Genomic DNA, 16,792 nt, shown 5'->3' on the forward strand with positions numbered 1-16,792 from the left:
AGCCGCGGCTCCAGAGGATGAAAATCCGGCAGCCGCTGACCGGAAGGAAACGGACAGAAAGGTAAACACACCTCCGAAGGCAGAAGTCCTCGGCGGCCGTGGATGAAACACAGAACACCAGAGGGGTAAGTGTGATAGAAGAAAAGTAGGAAACCAACAACAGAGCATGCCTGCAAGAAAAGCGAACGAAGTTACCTGAAGGGAGTAAAACAACACCCGAGTTGTGGGAAAGGGAAGCCGACTGCAGAAAGCAGAAAAAAGGGAAGAATGATGAACACACGAGTACTCTGTGTGAAAACAGATACTAGCAGCGAATACCATAGACGGATACAACGCACAGAGTGTTGCACTTCCCTTGGTGTTATACAGCTGGCGGCCATCTTGGAGGAGGACTACACCGTCAAGGTGGAACTATAGACCGCCATGTTAGGTGTATCTCCATTTCTGCCAGCACTTCCAAGGACGGTGTATGACAGAGGCATTGAAAAATGAAGTGATGAAATTGCACAATGAGCTTGAATGTTGTTTGGCAAGACACGCTGGAATTTGATCATAGTTATGGTTTGTGAGTTTTCATTTTGCAATGAAGGTGCATATTACCTAAGGAGTGCCTGGAGTGTAAGTACATTTGGGTGACAGCAATGCAATAGATGTTGGGGGGTCAGTATCCGACACTAGGAGCTGGGTATCGAGAATCTGAGAATCAATTATCGAGGGAACTTTCTCCATGAAGAAGTCATTAAATTCATTAGTTAAGCACATGCAGGATTAGCTAGCTATCAGGAAGAGCTCCTTTGATCTATTGTTGGCAGTATATATCTGGTTCTGGAGGAACAGAGATTTTACTGTTAAAATGCCCTTTTTGTATTGGTTCAGCGCTAACAACCTGACAATCATGAGGGTTTCTAGTTTTAAGCCAAATCTTTTCCTTCTTTGCAGCCTGAGGACACTTAATGAGTCAGTGTACCACTTATTCCTCTTATTTTTGGGCCTAGTCATAGATTTAAGAGGTGTGTTAGTGTCACAGACTGTCTGTCACCACTGTGCCGGCGGAACACCAGTTTGAACCGATTGTGGACTATTTGGGACTCGTTAATCACCACAATCCTCCCCGGACAATACCTATTCATATTTCTGACTTTACTTTCCGTTTGCAAGACTTTGGTACTAAGTTATTTCATTTCAGAAATAACATATCCCACAATGCACCCTGTGGCAGCTCTTGTGGCCTGGCTATTCTATGCAGAAGTCTTAGAACTACAATCCCCATAAGCCTTAGAGATAAGTGCTTTCACTTTCCCAGGACTAGAGAGGGAGGAGGCATATTACCTGTAAGTGTGGTGCTCTGGGTGTTCCGCTGCTAATGAGCCTGTCTCAGCACAGGGCAGGTCAATATTTAGGCAGCTTCCTGCAGGAGCACAGGGCTCTTGCATTGAGTTAGCTCCCAGCCCCTCGTGCTTTGATCGTTGGATTTGTGCTGTGTCCTGTTGCTCCTGTTCCTGTGCTCCCTGCCTTGCAGCCCTGCTACTCTGCCTGCACTCCCCTGCACCTCTGCGCTTCCTGTACTGCAGCCCTGATCCCCTGCTTGCAGTCCTCAGTTCTCTGTCTGCAGCCCTTTGCTCTCTGAGACAAATTATCTTGTTCCCTGCCTGCAGTTCTTTGTTCTGGGCAAACAGTCCATGTTACCTGGCTTCAGCTTCCTAGATTCCAGTCCTTAGTTTTCTTGTTATCTGTCTGCAGTCCTGCCCTTGTTATTCCAGTCCATAGTTACAGTTCCTTGTCTGCAGTTTAGTCCTTGTTCAGAGTTTTGGTCTTGAGTTTTCTTGTTCCTGGTCTATAGTTAAGTCCGCCGTTCCTTGATCCTGGATCCTGGTCCTTAGTTTTGAGTCGGCAGTTCCAGTCTCCTGTATCCTTGCACTTAGATTCTTGTCTTCTTGCTTTTCCTCTTTCTTTCCTGTTCTCTGTCCTGAACCATGCTCACTTTGACCTCCTATTCTTTTTCTGGATATTTCTGTTACTATTCGTGTCCTCACTTGGGCTTGTGTAATTCCTTTGTTCAGAGCTTGGCTGCTGGGTTTCCCAGCAGGCAATATCTATCCCTTTCCTTTGTCGCGTTTCAGTATTGTACCTTGTTTCATTGTTAATGGTGTACTTGTTCCTGTTTCAGGAGGCAGTCAATGTTCAGTTCCTGCTGGACCCGTACAGGCTTCAGTCTTGTGAGTACTATTTCCTTGTTTGTGCCTTAGGGACAAGACACAAACACCACTCCTGCTGCTCCTTTCCATGGGACCCTGTAATAGTAACGAGCTCAGAAGGCTAGAGTTTCCCCTGACCCCCATTCTGTGTGCAACACAATTGGGAACCTAGCATGTTTGTCTTACTTGTACACGTTGCCTCTTTCTGTTCACTGTCTTTGCTGCTTGCCTATCCTTTCTTGTCTGCAGGATTCCTTACACTCCTGTCTCTTGTGCTCTTTTCTCCCCTCGGCTTTGTGGGCACGTGTCTGCCCTGACACTTTCACTAAGGTTGACATGTTAGACTGACCTTAACTTTCCCCAAATCTCCTTATGAAAACATCAAAGCCCCACAAGCTTGTGGTGCTCTTGACAGTGACCTTAAGCTCCAACATATTCATTTCATAACCTAAACATGCAGATCATTGGTCTATACCTTACCTATCCACCATCAAAGGATTGATTCCTACCCTTGTTCTTAGTTGGCCTGACTGCTGCTCCAGTCTCCTCCTTGGCCTTCCCCTCTACTCTTTTACTGCTTTTAACAAAGTATTGAACTGGCGACTCACACCGTCTCTAAACTCCCTTGATCCTTTCGGACCTTTGTCCTTCACTACTATGCTGGATGACGTCCATTTTTATTATATTCCTTCTTCAGATTTCTCTTGGTTTTGAAATCTATCAACGGACTGCCGGCATCATTACGTTACGCCCTGCCCGTTGATCCCACTGTGTATCTCTGTTAATACCATATATTACTGTAAATGTATGCTCAACATCATATCTGCTGCACTGCATCATACCAGTTCTATGTACCAACATGCCTCCTTCCTCAACCAGCCATCTTGTCATAACATCTGTTACCCCTACCAGGTACCTCAATGCATCAGTATGATACTGAACACCACACTTACAGTTTCACTTCAACTTGGTATTTGGGACCTAGTGCCTTGCCTATAGATGATGAACCCATCAGCCTTAAAGTGGCTACACAAGATTTTAATAGTGGCTAAGAAGCAGATCTTAAAAATGTGGCAAGTAAGCAAATATGAAAAAGATGAACTTCAGATCTTTTGACTCCCTCCAGAGGGGAAAAGTTTATGCTTGCAAGGAAGGAGCTCTAGTATAAATGCAAATCTATCCGGTCATCTTTTAGGGACTGATATGCATAACTAGTACTGTCGATATTGGTGTCGGAAGTTGTCTTTGGTTATTGAATGACACTGTATCATGTCTTTTATCTTGTATGTATATTGTTATTTGATTTTATGGTATTTTTTACCAAAATAAATCTAATAATGAAAGGAATGATGTGAGAAGTGACCTCCATTGGTGTGTGTGTTTTCGTGTCTTCTCTACAGTTTCTGTTCTCCACCGGAAGGTTTTGTATGTTACAAAGGGTCTGGAAGCATTTGAATTATGAGATCTGTTGTAATGTCTGAATGCTCTTATTATACTGTTAGTTTGGATCACATATCTGTGCCCCTGACACAGTTAGTTATGGGTTTCAATAAAATATCCTTCACAAAAAGAGAATGAATGTATCCTGTATCTCCAATACTGCCTAGTGTTCTGAGACTAATAACTGCTTATAATTGAGCATTGGCTCTGTCTAAGGTTTGATCACCTTGTGTTCGAAGACTATACAGTGGCTCTTGTTCAAATCCAGGAAAGAGATGTTAACTAGAGTGTTGTGCATAGTCCATCCAGCAGTACATGTAGCTTCTTAACTCACATCTTACCAGAGTGCTCCCCCTGTTCTTGTCTGATTCAACAGATGCTGTCATGGTGATCTCAGCTGTGACATCACAAGTTGCCCTGGATACATCCCAGCCATGAAATCTTAGAAAGGCTACAAATGAACGAAACATCAGAGTGCTTGTGTGGGTATGACAGTGCTGGCCATTGAGGTACCCTCTAGTAAAAGTCTGTGAAGCATGTCGAGGTTGGGCCATTACACCGTTCATGCACATGATGACTCCTCAAAGCTTGCCAACAATATCTAAGGAGTTTGCCGTTTATGCAGATCTTACAATTCGGGTATCCAGGAATGAAACACCTTCAGTGTCTCGTACAAAGGTAGGTTCATAAAGTAATACGCTCATTGACTCAACCCCATGAATATCTATCAAATCATTTTGTTAAACAAGGTAATTGTAAAATTATGCTTTTTAGATTTCATTTTTAAATGTTTTTTTAGATTTCAATGTAATCAATTGTTCATAGTTCTACTTGTTTTGATGATAAAAAAGCAGTGATGACTGTAAAATAATGTGTGATCTCAATAGCAATCCTGTTTAGAGAAAAAAAGGAAATACCATATTGGTAGGAGGGTGTTGTATCTAAATATCATTCCCCCTTTTATTTGAACTATGAAATCAAGAATCAACCATTAATTACTATAAAACACTTTTCAAGAAATACATTCTATAAATAGAGTGAGTTAGATAAGGTTGAAACTGAAACATTTGATAACATTAAAACAAGCCCAACTATTAGGGACTTCAAGTCCCATAATGCCCTAGGTACTGGGACGAGGAAGAGGGGCTTAGAGGCATAGAACTGCAGTATGCAGTCTAGTGTTTCCAATGGCCCACACCTGACCGGAACTTTTCATTATTTAAAGTACCTTAAGGGGCAGGCCATTCAAAGCAGCATTTGAAGCAGTAGGAGAAGCAGTCAGCACCCATGTATGCAGCAAGGGCAGAAAAATGAAGACACCGGGACCACAGCTGTTTGTATGGTGGATTATGGTGCTGAAAGAGTCACAGGAGTGAGAAACCTAAACTGCAGATGTCGCGCAACGGGAAGCGTTGCAGTGACAGGCTGCCCCGTGGGAGAGAGAAGCTCTCAGTTCCCTTTTCTTAACTCTGGTGGCTGGCGAACATCAGAGAACGCTAGGAGCAATGCAGGGCTCCTGTGGTGAATGGCGCAGGACACGGGAACACAACCAGAGCGGACAAAGGCTCTGAACGCGAAGACAGAAGAAGTTGCAGCAGGTAAAGTGGACGCCCAAGGAGAGCCGGTGAGTTGGCCTGTGATAGGTGACCCTGGGGTGCTCCGTGAAAGACCGCTGGCTGCTTGTAGTTGTTCTGTATATCGAACTAATGAAAGAAAGTATTTTTGGTACAATCCTTATTATAGGAGGAAACAAGAGGAAGAGGAAGAGGTTTACAACTATCATTGCCAAAGCCAAGAGTGGTCAATATTGAAACCAAACTATAACCAACATTGTCAAAGCCAAGAGAGGTAATATTGAAACAAAACTGTAACCAACATGGCCAAAGTAAAGAGGAGGCAATATTTAAGCCAAATAACAACTGGCATTGGCTAAGCCAAAGAAAGGCTATTACAGAGAACAGGTGAAGCAGTTTTCCTAAAGAGAGAAACTTGTATAAGAAACCTTAACAGCGGTAACCTGGTGTAATAGTATAAACCCAAAGGTGGCAGGAAAGAAGCTCTCCTTGTAGAAAGTCCCAAGGGGAAGAGGAAAATAACCTGCATTGCTTGTGGCAACCAACTCAGTGGAGCAAACAACATCAATGAGTGCTGTATCCTTATGAAAGAAGTTGTGAATCTCTGAGTTACTGAAAGTCAAAGACGTTGCTAATGTTTGAAGTTAACCTCATCACAGAGTACTTGTTGTAGTGATAGGAGTTTTATCCTGGCAGGTGAGTACACCAGGAAATAGATTGTTAGTGGTACGCCAGGCAGGTTAGTGGTCCAGGAAGAAGATATAGAAGTACTGCATTGAGGTGAAAGTTTGTGGTGGAAAGAAAGTGGCAAGCCGCTAACAGAGGCATAGATAGGGAAGGGCCTGAGCGGGCAAGGCCCACCCAAATTCTGCAAATGCCCACTCAGCAGCGCTGTGTGGGCATTTACACAGGTTAATAGCAGGTTAATATCACTGAAGTGGACTCAACTACAATAGCTTCAGGTCCCACTTGTTAGACAATCCTGGCCACGCCCTGGCCACTAATATGTCTGATGAACTGTGGAAAAACCTTCCTGACAAAAACAATTTAGTTGATAAAGAAGAGATACGAAACTGTGGTAAAACCATCCCCCTGAAAACATTGTTGTTGATAAAGAAGAGATATGAACTGTGGTAAAACAATCCTGATGAAAACATCGTTGTTGATAAAGAAGAGATATGAAGTAGATGTCTTTTCCAAAGAGAGGTTCTATTGAAATATTCACTGGAAGTATGAAACAAATAATCCAAGTGCCAAGTGAAGCAGAACTTGGATACTGAAAGGAACTTTGGGTTAAACTTGAAGCAGAACTTAACCATTGAAAAAAACGTTGCTAATTGGAACATTTATTTGGAAAGTCCTGGGCAAGGGGATCCAAACCTGTTTACAAGCATATTTGATTATAAAGTTGGCATTTGAATATAATTATTATTTTGTTGAATTTCAACAGCCATATAAATTCCTGTTTGATTTTGTTTTATGTAGCAGTGTGTGGGACATATACCTTTTGATGGTAGAGTGTTTTCCTTTAGTGTTAGTTTTCCAGGCAGGAAAATCCTCGTTAGGTTAGGGAAAGTGAGGCTTTTATCGGGTTCTGTAGAAAAAAAACAATACAAAAATCTGAATGGACAAAAGTGCTGAATTTGGCATTTGAAAAATAACAAAGTCCAATGATGTTGATCAACGGGAGTAGGGGTTGCGGGGGTGTCCCCTGCTCCTCTTGATAAACATTATGGGACTTCAGGGGGTTGCAGGTTTGTCCCCCGCTTCAATAAAAAGGAAAGCGGGTGACGAAGAAAGTTTATTAAAAAAAAAGAAAAGGCCCCTGCGGCAGACGTTCCGCCTCTAGATGGGGAGGCGGAAAGCACATTGCACGGTGAGCACTGTGGTGAAGGAGAAAAGATAAGTTGGGTGCAGGATTTAAGTATTAGGGTTAGGGAGGTGGAGGGACCGAGGATAGTGGGCGGGGGTGATGTTGGTGATTACTGCCTTTTCAAAATTTTCGGATTCGAAATTTTCAGATTCAAAATGTTCAGAAGCGAAATAATCACATACATCTGCGTTTACGCACACCCTTATAATTTAATAAAATGGCTACTTATGAAAAATCTCTATGAAGTTGTCCGCCTTGCATTTCTGACCCCTCACAGCTGACATATTCCTAGATTCCTACTGACTATTCTGGGCAGACACAAACTTACAAGTAAGGCTGGACCAGCATGGTACTCCTTCTCAAAACTTTCCAACATATAGAAATCTATTGGTTAGTTTATGGGGACGACGTGATCTTATTAGACCAAACAGAACTGGGACTTCAGCGCCTTATCAATTCCACTGACCGATATGCTGACAACAATGATTTAATAATAGATTACAGTAAAACAAAAGGTCAATAAAGCCATATAATTTTAGCTGGAAAATCGGCACATCTCCAGTTGAACCAGTAACACAACATATTTGGACTTCTTTCTTGATGCTTTATCTTGCAGAAAAATACATTTTCAAAGGCTGCAGGAGAAAGTTATACACTAGTTTCACAAATGAAGTGTATTGTACTGTAGATTTTCAGGCATACCGCTTATCAACTTTTATAAAACTAAAATAGTACCATCCCTTCTTTATGGACAGAAGATATCTCATCTGTCATGTGACCAGTTCCTGTTCAAACTAGAAAGTAAAATTTGGTATAAATCTCTGGCCCTACCAAATTGTGTGCCGATTTCGATTATCCTAAATTAATTGGGTCTGACTTGACTCTATAGCTGGTTGAAATGGAAAGGTTTAACTTTTTATACACTAAATTTTGTGTCCCCTCATAAATCGTTGTCCTGTGACTTCAGAAATATGATTCTATAACGAGATGTTGGTGCTATTTGCAATTCTCTGAACAGGAGTGAAGTGATGTTACAAAGTATCTATAAAACTGCTGAAACATTAATATGCAATCCTATAGGGCTGAAGAAAAAACTCTTTACTAAAGATTGGTGTGATACAATCGAAAATAATAGACATTCTCCAGCATGGGGTCTGGCATGGATTCACATGCTCATGAATATTCCCCGTCGTCAGGCCGGGAATCCTTGGTATAGAAAAAAATCAGGATCAGTTTCGTTTCTGATCTGTCTTTCTTAGTAGTAACCAATCACTGGTCTCTGGGTCATACTGCCCCCAGCCAATCAAGTGTTGGGAGTCCTCGTGCTGTAGCTCTCGAGCTTTTGCTGCGTTTTCGCGCTTTTTCAGGAGTTTTTTCTAATTTTTCGGTTAAATAGAGTCTCAAGCTCCACCGTTTCTACATCCGATCAACGGGGATCTGTTTCGGAGTTTTCTACGCCCCTCAAGGGTGAAGTTTTTGTCGAGTTACGCTTTTGGAGGATTCCAGAAGTTCCGAGGCATACCCCGGACATGGCCCAGGAGAAAGGAAGCTCGACGCCCGGGAAGCTGTTCAGGACCTGCCCTGGATGCCAGCTTCAGAATGTTTTCAAGGAGGACGAGCATTTTTTATGCCTCTACTGTCTCCATGAGGACAAGACGCACACGGAGAAGGACTGTGCGTTTTGTGGGAACATGTCGGAGCGGACCATGAAGGATCCGTCTCGCCAACTGGCTAGAAGGGAAGAGCCCGTCAGGCGAGAAGAAGAAAAAGAAGTTTGAGCGGTCTTCTAGGTCCTGTGAGGGCGCTCCGGCGACGGGGGCCCAACAAAAGGCTAAGCACCGCGAGTCCGAGGGCACCGGGAGCGCCGAATGGTCGGGCTCCTTGGCTGCCAGGCAGCGCGCATCCTCCCCGGCGCCATCAATCACGAGCCAACACTCTGGCTCGGGTAAGAGGAAGTCCGAGAACCCGGCGAAGCTTCTGGAGAGGCCCCGGTCGATCTCGGAAGATTCCGGCAGAGGGGGAGCGAGGCTCGGACCCTCCCCCCAAGGTGAAGGCCCCAGGTGTCCAGAAGGTGACGATGGCCTTAATTCACCCTCCTAAGACCTCGATTGAGGATGTCGCCACGGCCCTGGCTCAGCCTGTGGAGGCTACACCAGTGGAGGCGCCCTCAGGACCCAGAATCTCCCGGCCACCGCGGAGGGAGTCGTCTTTCAGGCCCATTGAGAAGACCCCCACGAAGTCCTCGTTGGAAAAGGTGGGGGAGGGGCTGGTGGCCATCGTGGATACGGACACGACCTCTGAAGAAGAGCTCATCGAAGTCGTGGAAGAGGCCTAGCCCATCGGGAGGGATCCCGACGAGGGTGGCGACGAGAGCGACGGTGTCGCCAACAATGCTCCTCAAGAGCCCTCGCGCCCGTCGTTTCCGGCGCCGCAGAACACTTCGGTGGCCATTTTGTCAGCGATTCAGCCCTTATGCTCGGAGATAAGGACAAGGTTGCCCCTTCCCCCGAGGGAGGTACCTGAGCCAGACCCGACGGGGGAACCGGAGCCAGGACCTTCGGAAAGTCCACCGCATAAGAGGAGGAGGACGCATCCTACGCCACCTCTCCCACCTCTGCGGCCTGCTCTGCCTTCCCCCCGGTCTACTACCCACGGGGATGATACAGGCACGGACACGGCTACGACAGGTACAGATGACGACGGAGGTGACGACGGGACGTGTCCCCAGTCGCCCCCTGCTCGGGTGTCCCCGCCCGACGAGATTGGATCCTTTCATGCCATGATTTCCAGGGCATCCGAGCTTTTCCAGCTCTGCCCAGAAGAGAAGAAGAAAGAAGGGTTCCTTTACCAACAGCGCAAGGCTAAAAGGAAGACGGTCCTCGCCGTACCACTTCTTGATGACATCTGGGATGAGGGGCTCGCCCTCCTCAAGAACCCTGCCACGGCGCCGGCAAAGAGGGACCGGTACGAGAAAAAGTACTGGGTCCCCGACGCTGCCCCCTTGTGCCTTCGGGCACAACCTACCCCGGATTCGGTCGTCTCGGCGGCGGCAAAGAAGAAAGCTGGGGGGGCATCGGCCTCGACATCAACTTCCCCGCCGGACGGCGAGGGCAGGAAGTTGGACACGATGGGACGACGGATCATCTCATCCGCAGCGATGACTATCAAGGCGGCCAACGCCCTGGCTATCGTAGCCCGCTACGACAGGGAGTTTGTGGTTCAAAATCGCCCCTCTGTTAGACTTCCTTCCGGACGCCAAAAGGGCTGAGGCCCTTGAAATCCTACAGGAGGGTGAGATTGCTTCGGACCACGCCATCACGGTGGCAACGGACATCGCCGACACCGATTTCTATCAGTTGGCCAACGGCGTTTGCTTGAGACGACGAGGATGGCTCAAGGCCACGGATTTCCGCCAGGACGTACAAGCCAAGGTTTTGGACATGCCCTTCGACGGGAACAACCTGTTTGGGAAGGCGGTTGATGAGTCCCTTCAGGCCATCAAGACAGACAGGGAGACTGCCCGGGTACTGGGAGTGCTCCAACAACGACGGCCGTCCTTTCGGAGCTCCGGAGGCAGACAAGGTGTCTCCAAGGGATCCGGCAGTGGCTCCTCCACGTATCGCCAAGTGGCAAGATCTTCGTCCCAGGAAGCCTACAGGGGACGCGGCAAGCCAGGTGGTGCCCGTCGTTGTCGACAGGGAGGCCAAGGAGGCAAGGCGGCCTCCAAACAAGATTGAACCGACCGTGGGGTCGGGCCCCCGCCGAAGCACCCCGGTGGTAGGCCGGCTGGCGAGGTTCGTCAGCATGTGGGAGTCCATCTCCACCGACAGTTGGGTGCTGGACGCCCTGGCCCAAGGGCACGCCCTCGAGTTTCAGAAGAAGTGCCCTCACGTTCCACCCGTGGCCAGGAAGGAAAATCACGTCCCTCAACTGCTGTTGGAAGTAAGGGCGATGCTCAAGAAGGGTGCCATCGAGCTCGTCCCAAAGAGGCTTCGGGGCTCCGGAGTTTACTCAAGGTTCTTCCTCGTAAAAAAGAAGACAGGAGGATGGCGTCCTGGACCTACGACGACTGAACAAGTACATCAAGGCGCAGAAGTTCCGTATGGTCACCCTCCAGCACGTGCTGGGACAGCTGGAGGAGGGCGATTTCCTGTCGTCGTTGGACTTGGAGGATGCGTACTTCCACATCCCCATTCTAAAAAGACACCGAAAGTTCCTCAGGTTCGTGGTCCAAGGGCGGCACTACCAGTTCAAGGCCCTCCCGTTCGGATTGAAGTCGGCACCCAGGGTGTTCACCAAGTGCCTCGCACCGGTGGCGACGCGGCTGCGCCTACAGGGGATCCACGTCTACCCCTACCTGGACGACTGGCTCATCCGGGCAAGGACGAGGAAGCTCGCCGTGGAGCACACTGCGAAGACCGTCCAGCTGCTCACGGACCTGGGATTCTCCATGAACTTTCCAAAATCCCACCTGGTTCCGTCGCAAGTCGCCCTGTTTCTGGTAGTCAAGCTCGACACAGTGGCGCAGCTGGCCTTGACGTCAGAGGAAAGGACCAGGACCATTCTGGGCAAGGTGCAGCGTCTGCTGGCCAGACATGGCCAGGGTAAGATCTATCAAGTCCCTCCTCAGGATGATGTCCTCCTGCATTTATCTGGTGCGCCTTTGCAGGCTTCGGATGCGCCCCTTACAAGAGTTCCTCGACGCCCGCTGGGTCCAGTCGACAGGCAGCTTCGAGGACAGGATCCCTCTCAACGAGACATTCCGTCGGGCGATCCGGTGGTGGGGTACCCGCTCCCACCTGTCGGCGGGCACAGACTTTCAGATCCCAGCTCACCAGGTGACAGTGACGACGGACGCCTCCCTGGAAGGTTGGGGAGCGCACACCTGAGATCTTCACGCGAGAGGCCTTTGGCTCCCGGAGGAGAAGTCACTCCACATCAACATTTTGGAGCTCCGCGCAGTGTTCTGGGCCCTCGGGTCCTTTCTCCCGTCCCTCAAGGGCAAGGTGATGAGGATCTTCACCGACAACACCACCACGATGTTCTACATCCGGAAGCAGGGCGGAACCAGGTCCCCGGCCCTATGCAAGGAAGCCCAGGATCTGTGTCATTGGGCCGTCACCCAACGGATGTTTCTGGTGCCTCTTCATCTGGCAGGAATAAAAAACACGATCGCCGACTCACTCAGCAGGGAGCTGCGCTCGTGCCACGAGCGGGAACTATGCCAGGATCAAGTGGATCGACTCTTCCGACGATGGGGCGAACCCCAAATCGATCTCTTCGCGACGGCGACTAATTCAAAGTGCCGGAGGTTCGCCAGCAGGTTCCCCCAGCCGAGGAGCATGGGCGATGCTTTCTCGTTCCCCTGGGACTGCCTATTTCTTAATGCATTCCCTCCGCTGCCGTTGCTGCTCCAGCTCATCAACCAGCTCAAGAGGTCCCGGTGCAGGATGATCCTCGTCGCACCGGCGTGGCCGAGACAGATCTGGTTCCCGGACCTTCTGGACTTGTCAACGTCCACACCAGTCAAGCTGCCGACGGACGCAGACCTTCTCTCCAGAGAAGGAGGCGCCATTCTTCACCACAACCCGGAGTCGCTGAACTTGCAGGCCTGGCTCCTGCAGCACTAGAGTTTGGAGGGTACGACATCCCGGCCGACTGCAGAGAGGTTCTTGCAAAGGCCAGGGCGTCCTCAACTCTCAAGTGCTACGGACATAAATGGAAGAGGTTCTCTGTCTGGTGCCGTGCACAGAAGATTAACCCACTGCGGATTACGGCCCCTCAAGTACTGCCGTGCCTACTGTGCCTACTGTCGCTGGCCAAAGTTGGACTGGCTCATGCTTCCATCAAAATACATCTGGCTGCAATCTCCCGATATACCAGGACTACGGGACGCGCGTCCTTGTGGTCTCATCGCCTGGTGAAAGAATTCATGAAGGGACTATTCCGATCATTTCCGCCGGTGAAGGCTCCTCCCCGGCATGGAAGCTTAATGTGGTGCTGACCAGGCTCATGGGGGCCCCATTCGAGCCTATGCATTCGGCGCCTCTGAAGTTCCTGTCATGGAAGACAGCTTTCCACGTGGCCATCACCTCCGCACGACGAGTGGGAGAGATCCAGGCCCTATCTTGCAAGTCTCCATACTTGACTTTTCATGAGACGAGGGTGGTGCTGAGGACGCACCCCTCCTTTATGCCCAAGGTGCCGTCGGACTTCCACCTCAACGAGCACTTGGTGTTGCCAGTTTTCTTCCCGTCGCCTTCGTCGCCGGCCGAGAGGACTTTGCACTCGCTGGATGTAGCTAGAGCGCTGAAGTTCTACGTGGACTGCACGAAGAGTTTTCGAAAGACCTCACATCTGTTTGTGAACTTTGGGACTGTGAATCAAGGGAAGGCTCTCTCGAAGACTTCCATTTCCAGATGGCTCTCCGGCTGCATCATGCACTGTCACCGGTTGGCGAACCGACCGCTGCCCGGCCATCCGAGAGCCCATTCGACCAGAGCGATCGCTGCTACCACGGCGTTCCTGCTGGTGTGCCCCTGCTAGACATCTGCAGGGCTGCGACGTGGAGGTCGACGCATACCTTCACAAGATTCTACTACGTCGATCGGGACTCCAGGGAGGAGTCCAGGGTCGGCCAAGCAGTGCTGCGCAACCTGTTCGCCTAAGGTCAGCCTGGTGAGGAGGTAAGAGATGCTTAATGTTGAGTTGTTGTATTGCTTAATGTTGAGCCTGTTGCCACCTCGCGTGGTTGTGCATGTATGTACTGCTATGTATTCTCTTATTCATGAGCATGTGAATCTGTGCCAGACCCCATGCTGGAGAAGGAACAAGTTACTTACCTGTAACTGTTGTTCTCCAGCATGGGTCTGGCATGGATTCACATGCGAACCCTCCCGCCTACCCCTCTGCGGCTCTTTACTTGGTCATACTGCCACTTTACGTGCTACCAAATCTGAGGATTGCTGCCAGAGGCGGGGCTTAGGGAGAGGGCAGTCATTGGCTGGGGGCAGTATGACCCAGAGACCAGTGATTGGTTACTACTAAGAAAGACAGATCAGAAACGAAACTGATACTGATTTTTTTCTATACCGAGGATTCCCGGCCTGACGACGGGGAATATTCATGAGCATGTGAATCCATGCCAGACCCATGCTGGAGAACAACAGTTACAGGTAAGTAACTTGTTCCTTACAAAACGTATAGTCATCTCCCTAAATTAGATAACCCTTGGGGAACACTCCTGTGCTACTTCAGTACATTTTCAAATGCGTATTGGAGGTTGCAATCTCACCTCATTTCTATGGTAGAAATCCTGGCTCTGCGTTCTAAATCACCTATATTAGAAAAACATTGCTGTTTCTGTTGGCAACCAGAAATCACGCAAACTTTAAAACATCTGATGATTGATTGGCCAACTTTGCACAATTTACGAATTACATTGTTTAGTACTGTTGTTTATTCGGGGGATTGTCTCTTGGAACATGACTTTTGGTTACGCTGATCTAGCAGGAATGAAATCCCATTAACAATCGCAGTACTAACATTTTTATACAGAATTAATCTCATTGCTATTAGATGGTAGGCTGAGTTATTATTTTATGAATGTTACCTCAATGTATTTCTCACACATGTGTTTTATTGCACATTTTTCACCATAAGCACTTTTCAAACATTTTTTGCACTAACATTAGCACTTTATTAATGCAGTTTACTAATCTTGTAATAAACTCTCTCTTTTTAAGATAGTTTTAGCTAACAACTAATCATTTCAAACTTTGCATTGTAATTTAGATCATTTTTATTTGGCTGTATTGATTGTTTTGTTTTGTGTAATGTTTACTTGTATAAAATAATGTTAGAATAAAAAGAAAATGTTAAAAACCTTTTCAAAACTCTGAAAATGGAAAAGGGAGAGGTGGCAGTGGAAAGGGAGTTAGAAGGAAAATTAAGGAGCAGGTGGTGTAGATGAGGATGGGACATTGGAGGAGTCGAAAAAACCAGAGAGGAGTGACGGTGAAGAGGGAAAGGGGGAGTGAAAAGTTCAGGCTTAGGATGGAGGTGAATGTTATACAAAGAGAAAAAAGGGAGGCAGCAGGAAAAAGGTATCAGGTGAGAAAGGAGGCAACAAGCAGCGTGTCAAATAGAGATATCCACGGCTTCGTCTGCAATCTTTATTTCAGGGACTTTTTTCCTGTACATGATTGATGTTTTTTAAAGTTGGGAGTGACACCCCAGCACCCTCCCTTTCTCTCCCTTTACTGCTTCCCTTACTCCTTTTTTATATCGTTTTTTTGTCTTCACTTAAACAATGTTGAAAATCCACAATCAAAAATAACCACTGCTCATTCCACCTGAACAAGGGTGGAGGTGCAGCCCAGAGAACTTCTTTGGTCTACCCTGGTGACAGTGGTAAGAATCTGCGAAGCAGTCCAGAAATCTTCTGCCCCAAGCAAAAGGGGGTTTGAAGGTGCATTGTGGATGTTCTATCTAATGCACCGATGGCATGGATTGGAGCACTCTGGTGCAGACCAAAAGTCTTTTTTCTCTTGTACATTTGGCAGGGAAAGTATTAGGCATGCAGTGCCCAGGAGTTGTCGAACACGTACCTTGATGGCAGCGGGAGCCAGGAGCTGCAGTTGAGCCTATTAGTGTTTAGTCCATTACCCCAGCGAGAGATGGTGGTAGCCTACAATGCAAATCATGGATGAACTGTCACTTTCTCTGGTCACAAGGAGAAAGAAGAGGGTTAGTTGCACCTCAGGATCTTCAGCCCCTGAAGACCAGTGAAGAGTCAACTTTCCCTCATCACATCCACGCTGTGGGTGGGACCCTGAAGTGCAATCCAGGGACCTCTAGTCTAAGGAAGAGACCTCCAATACAGCCTTGGGATGCTTTATGACTGCCCTGGGGGTCGTGGATGCAAAGGGTCTGCAACGAGGAGTTCATGCCAGGCGGCTTCTGTTCCTAGCATTACTGGTAGCTGCTGCCAGAAGATGCACTGCTGTCTAGGGTTAAAATGCCTTCTCAAACCTTACCCTAATGGTAGAAGCAGGCATGCAGCTACATTGTGATCCTGGTTTGGAAATGGGTGAGGGCCCTGAGATCTGAACCTCAAGTGACGCTGAGGTAATGAGCTGAATAATGATCCAGTTGTTACCGTTTCATTGAGAGATGGGCAAGGAGAGCTACGGTAGGATATATGATATGATATGATATTTATAACGTGCCTATACACAGGTGTACAACTCTCTCTCCCAGGTGCTAGGGGAGATGTTCCATTTTGGCCTGTGGATGCTCTGTCCATTGCTCCCACCAAAGGGAATGAGAAATTGCAGTGAAACCAGGCCTTGCCCGTCTTTCTCATGAGCACAAGGAAGGTTTGGTCTGGTCCATAGAAAACAGGTCACATTGGGTAGTGTAAGGAAACCATGGTAATAACCGTGAAGACAGACGCAAGTGATCACAGTTCAAAGGTGTTTATTAAACTATAAAATAGGTTAGATAAACGCCCATCTAAATCTAAATCTAAAGATGGGAGCAAGCTACAACCATCGTATAATAATAACGAATTGCTAGTGGAGTCTTTCTCAAAATATAAGGGCCTATACTAATAAACCTATTGGCAATCCTTACTTCTAAATACAAATGGTTTAGGAAACAATGTTATGTAAAAAGTAAAATGTTCAAGAAATTATATGTTAGGATAG

At 47.6% G+C, this 16,792-nt stretch overlaps 1 protein-coding gene across 4 annotated transcripts in view; it reads left to right on the forward strand.

Annotated features, from left to right (window-relative positions):
* Positions 1-4,084: 4,084 nt before the first annotated feature.
* Positions 4,085-16,792, forward strand: part of KLC1 (kinesin light chain 1) — a 469,931-nt gene continuing 457,223 nt past the window's right edge. For 2 of the 4 annotated variants that reach the window (XM_069638170.1, XM_069638175.1), the window contains exon 1: positions 4,094-4,313. The gene's annotated coding sequence lies outside the window, so the exon portion shown is untranslated. Of the gene's footprint in view, positions 4,314-16,792 lie in introns of all 4 variants that reach the window. The other 2 variants (XM_069638172.1, XM_069638166.1) reach the window with 2 other exon arrangements.

Source organism: Ambystoma mexicanum, chromosome 14 (genome assembly GCF_040938575.1).
Source record: "Ambystoma mexicanum isolate Mex_15411 chromosome 14, UKY_AmexF1_1, whole genome shotgun sequence".
NCBI lineage: Eukaryota > Metazoa > Chordata > Amphibia > Caudata > Ambystomatidae > Ambystoma > Ambystoma mexicanum.